This window comes from Morus notabilis, unplaced genomic scaffold (assembly GCF_000414095.1).
Source record: "Morus notabilis unplaced genomic scaffold, ASM41409v2 Scaffold1666, whole genome shotgun sequence".
NCBI lineage: Eukaryota > Viridiplantae > Streptophyta > Magnoliopsida > Rosales > Moraceae > Morus > Morus notabilis.
In genome coordinates this window covers 229,278-235,096 of record NW_010359172.1, presented here as the reverse complement: position 1 = coordinate 235,096, position 5,819 = coordinate 229,278, and the positions used below count along the sequence as shown (strand labels likewise).

Sequence of the window (5,819 nt, the reverse complement as noted above, 5' to 3'; positions counted from 1 at the left end):
AATTATAATATAATATTATGCAATAAAATAATTATATTAAAATTATTTATATAATTGTGATATTATTTGTTAAAATATTACAACTATGTTATATTATATCATTTTATTGTATTATTATATTATATTATAGTGTAATATTATTATATATTATATTATAAGATATAATTACGTTATAATATATTATATATATTATTATAGAATATTAAATAAAAATATTATAATTTATAACTATATTATAAATTATTTATAATATTATTATTACTATATTATATTATAATATTTTTATTGTATATTATATTATATTATATTACATATTACAATATATAACTACTATATAATACATTTTAATTATATTATAATATTAAAGGGTAATTATGAGAAAAAAAAATTAAAAAAATAACTTGGAATGACTATTCCTCTCATATGAGGAATGAATGAAAATGGGTGAATGACCATTTGTTTAGAATGACTATTCCTTTCTTATAAATCCAATCAAACTTTAAATTTTCATTTCATTTTATTCCTTTCTTATAAATCCAACCAAACTTTAATTTCATTTCATTATATTCATTTTATTTCCACCCAACCAAACACACCCTCAGGGTCAGAAAATTGAAGACTTTTCTTATACCTTACCCATTTAGCCAATAAAAAAAGAAAAAATGCAGCCTATAGCATATTTTGAGATCATGTTTGAAGTTAGCATATTTTTTAAACATGTTAAGTTAATAGCATAATTAAAATCAGGTAGGATTATAATTATTTGTTTTTCTAAATTTACCCCTCCATCTTTTGTTTTTTTTCTTTTTTCTTTTTTCTTTATTCTTTTACGTTTTCTTCTCAGTTCTCTCTCTCTCTCCTCTCATTTTTCATTCTCCTCTCTCTCTCTCACTAGCTCCGACCATATCTCAAACACAGACGATGAGATCTCCTTTGGCAATAACGATCTCCGACAAGATCTCCTCCGATGTCTCTCTCTCTCTCTCTCTCCCTCCCTTCGTTTCTCTCTCCTCTCTCTCTCTCTCTCTCCCAGTGGTTCGAGAATCTCTCTCGTCGCGATTTCTGTCCATCGTGACTCCCTTTGTCTTCGCCTCTGAGAGAACGACGTTCGAAGACGACATAAAAGGAGATCGCGAGTTCTCTTGGTTCTGGAGATCGCCAAATCGTGAAATTGAGATTATCCCCATTTTTTCTGGTTTTGTTGCCTTTTTTCTGGTTTTGTGGCTTTTGTTTGCACATTTGAGTTGGGAATGGGTTAGTGTTAGGCTGATTTGGGGATTTTTTGGGGCTGGAAAAAGGGCTGGGATTAGGATTTATGATTTTGATTTGGTACAGATTTACCGACTTTGGGATGAACTTGTAATATTAGTTAATTTGTAGAAGTTTTTGTAATTCTAGGAATTTCTTCAAGATTTTTATAAGATTGAAAATAATTAAGTATTTACTGATAAATACAGTATTTACCGATAAATACAGTGTTAAACGGTCACCGGAGGTGGTAGCTGAATTTTTAGATAAATAAAATATCTATTAGTAAATACGATATTTATCGATAAAAACAGTATTTATCAGTCGTCGGAACCGGTCGCAGGTTTTTTATATAAATATGATAAATACGGTATTTACTAGTAAATAGAATATTTATCAGTAAATACGGTATTTATCAGTCGCTAAAGTCAGTCGCGTAATTTTCAAATAAATATGGTAAATACCGTATTTATCAATAAATTTGATATTTATCGGTAAATACCATATTTACTTAGTTGCCAGATTTTTAGATTAATATAATAAAATGATATTTACTAGTTAACACAGTATTTATTACTTGCTAGAGACAATCGCCAAAAAATAGTCGTCAGAGATGATCGCCAAAGCTGGCTACCGGTCGCCAGAGCCTGCCATTATGAACTTGACTGTAGGGAGAAAAAGACTAAAGGGTATTTTTATATTTTTAATAATATTTAAAACTTGAATTATCAAATTATGCTATAATCTATTAGTTTTAAAAAATATGTTATAATTTACTAAACATACTACTAAATATGTTATTTCCTTCCTCATCTCATAGAAAAATATTGTGACAAATTAAATATAAAATTGATCAACGTAGCATTAATATCTTTTAAATTTATAAAATTGTTAAGGTTTTTTAAGATGGCAAAATAGTAAAATACTTTTAATTTTTTTTTAAGTACTATTATAATATATAATATATATTTGTGTTAAAAATATTTTTAAAAACATATGTATATGTATATCAGGGTGAGACGGAGTGGGGTAGCTTCCGATTCGAAGGATAATATAAACTATCATACCCGTCTCATCTCCCATTTAATAATCATATACCCGTTATATTTAGAGTGGGTGCCCACGAGTACCTATATCTGAGTAAAATGCTCATTCTTAATAGTATAATTACTTATAAAAAAATTCATTCGATTAATGAACAAATTCAAGGAATTCATCTCGTCACTAATAAATAATGTTTTTTTATGAAATTAGTAAAAAAAAAAATCATTTTTTTCTTTATCTAATGCGGGCTTATTTGGGAGAGTTTTGTGTTTCTGTTTTCAAGCAGAATTAGCATTTAGATAGCACATGGAAAAGAGCCTTTTTTTTTGTTTTAAGAGAACTTTTGAATATGTTTGGTATATAAGTTAAAAACTCTTACATAAAAGGTAATGTATTACTTAGATATGGATAGAATTTTTAATTTTTTGATCAACAACAAAAGGTGTAAAAAAAGGACTTTTTATAAGCTTTTTTTTTCTCAAAAACATCTAGGGATGACTTGTTATAAAAGAGCTTATAAAAATAAAAAATACTTTCATATTGTTCATTCAAAAAGTTTCAAAAACAGTTTTTAGACTAAATTAGCCAAAAAATAGTTTTTTTTAAGCCAATCCAAAAAGATTTGCAATGGCGTAATTGTGTTGCTTTTGAGGGATGTATTGTAACATCTATTTTATCCTTATTTCTCAATAAAAAAAAGAAAAATAAATAAAACTAAATTCATAAATTTTCAAAAACTTTTCCAAAATTTCAGTGTTATTGACATTAAAGACGATAAATCTCCTTATCATTATAACAATGTCATTTAGGGATCTAGATGTAATTTTTTTTATTAAAAATGGGGTAAAAAAAGAGGGTTAATCACATAAGAGGCATCGAGACTAACTACAACAAATGATAATAGATTGAAAGTTTAGAAAATTAGATGCTAAGAGTTTGTTTGAAAAGTATACCAAAACTATAATTTTTAATTCCAACGTTTAAAATTTAAATTTTTTATAAGAAAAAAATACTGTAACATGATTAATAATTTGTATTAAGCATATAAAAAAACGGTCCTAACATTTTCAGATTACAAAACCAAGTGTCACAAATACGATAGTTTATAGGCGACATGTAAATTTCTTTATATATATACATATATTATATTATATATTCCAAAGCCACGAGCTGGATAGCCCATTTGTGTTTTACGTACAATAACGTTGAGTTTTTCATGTTTAAATGATAAGATAAGATGCAGTTGCGGGGATTTTATTTTGGATTAATTGGAAAATTTCTGACTAAATAACATGTTCAATACGTTCGGCTTCAAACATTTTCACGCCGGTTTTTTTTTTTTTTTTTTCAGAGACTCGACTCTATAACCTATTTATAAGATAGTTTCTGACTAATTTAATTTACGTCGCGATTAGAAAATATATATTTGTAAATTTTATTGAAAATGGCTAAGATAAGCGCAGCTTGAAATCAAGGTCGTTGTAGTATAGTGGTGAGTATTCCCGCCTGTCACGCGGGTGACCCGGGTTCGATCCCCGGCAACGGCGCTTTTGTTTTTTTCCTTGTTTCTTATGATTTTGTAGAAACTGGAGAGGAAATTAAAAAATATATATATATACTAAACTCTAACTACTAGAAAATTCAAAAAGTACAGACCCCTTGAATTTTAGTTAAATTCAACATTTTCCCTTGTGTTTTTAATAATTTAAAAAGTATACCTTAAATTTTAGATTATTTCAAAATTATTCCCTTATGATTTTTTTATAGAGTAAAAACGTAACCCTTTAATTGATCAAAATTTTTAAAATACCAAAAAAATAACCTCAATAAGTACTATTTAAATATTTTTTTACACATTAATTATGTAAAACTTTTAAAACGTAAATTTTTAAGCTAAATAAAATCAAGAAAGAGCCAACATGTTTAGATGATCGCAGAGCACTATTAAGTGTAAGGAGGAGACAGATTAAACAAGTTAAAATCCATCAATTGTGTATCAATAACATGGGCGCAAGATACTATGTGGAGTTAGACCAGTATGATCAGTTAAGTTTTGATTTTTTTTTCTAAAATATAGAATTTATTTTTTAAAATTTTTACATATTTTTCTTTAAATTTAGTTTCTTACTTATTAGTTTTAAGATAAAGTTTGAATATTAATCATTAAGGTTATTTATATCATTTTCAACAATACGACCACTTTAAAGAGTTATATTTTACTTCTTTTAAAAGGATATAATTTTGAGATAATTTAAAAATATAAGGGATACTTTTTAAATTATCAAAAACACATGGATAATTGTAAGATTTACTTAAAACTGACTAACTAGTAGAAAATTCAAAAAGTACGTACCCCTTGAATTTTAGTTAAATTCAACATTTATCCTTTTGTTTTTGATAATGCAAAAAATATCCCTTAACTTTTTAGATTATTTCAAAATTATCCCTTTATGTTTTTTTTAAAGAGTAAAAATGTAACCCTTTAATTGATCAAATTTTAAAAATACCAAAAAAAGTAACCTCAAGAAGTCCTATTTAGATATTATTTTAGACATTAATTATCCAAAACTTTTAAAACGTAAATTTTTAAGCTAAATAAAATCAGGAAAGAGCCAACATGTTTGGATGATCGCAAAGCAATATTAAGTATAGGGACCGAACAGATTAAACAAGTCAAAATCCATCAATTGTGTATCAATGGCATGAGCGCAAGATACTATGTGGAATTAGACCAGTTTGATTAGTTAAGTTTTGATTTTTTTTTTTTGAAATATAGAATTTAATTTTTAAAATTTTTTACCTTTTTTCTTTAAATTTAGTTTCTTAGTTATTAGTTTTTAAGATAATATTTGAATATTAATCATTAAGGCTATTTATATCATTTTCAACAATATGACCACTTAAAGGGTTATATTTTACTTCTTTTAAAAGGATATAATTTTGAGATAATATAAAAATATAAGGGACATTTTTAAAATTATCAAAAATACATGAATAATTGTAAAAATTACTTAAAACTGTGGGGATATTTTTTAGATTTTCTCGAAACTACTATGTTTAATTACAAAAAAAAAAAAAATATCAATAAAGTGAATCTAACATCTCGAAAAGGAGGCTAAGCTAAGTCCAATTAAAGGTCAAACGTACCCCATAGGAAAAGCTCAAGACTCGGGCGTCCGTCAATATTCACTTCAGCGGGGGACATCTGAATTTGTGAATACATACCCCCACTACCTTTAAGCTTAGTTTAGTAGTGCTGTAGATTTTGAAAAAATTATTTTTAACTGTGTTGAAGAAAGAAACAGTTGTTATAAAAAACAGCTGAATATTTAGTAAACTATAATTATAGTAGCTGTACTGGTTTCAAAATCAACGTAATAGCGTTTCGTAAATTATGAGGTTGAATTGTTATTGATAATTAAAAATTACAACTATATTATATTATGCTATAATATAATATATATATATATAATTACAATATAATATATATTTATTATTATATTTAATATAATAAAAAACATTATTAT

The 5,819-nt window shown here is 26.0% G+C and overlaps 1 non-coding gene across 1 annotated transcript; it reads left to right on the top strand.

The window, feature by feature from the left end:
* The first annotated feature begins 3,767 nt into the window (after nucleotides 1–3,767).
* Nucleotides 3,768–3,839, top strand: TRNAD-GUC. Its single transcript has one exon. It is a non-coding gene; the product is annotated as a tRNA-Asp (tRNA).
* Nucleotides 3,840–5,819: the final 1,980 nt, after the last annotated feature.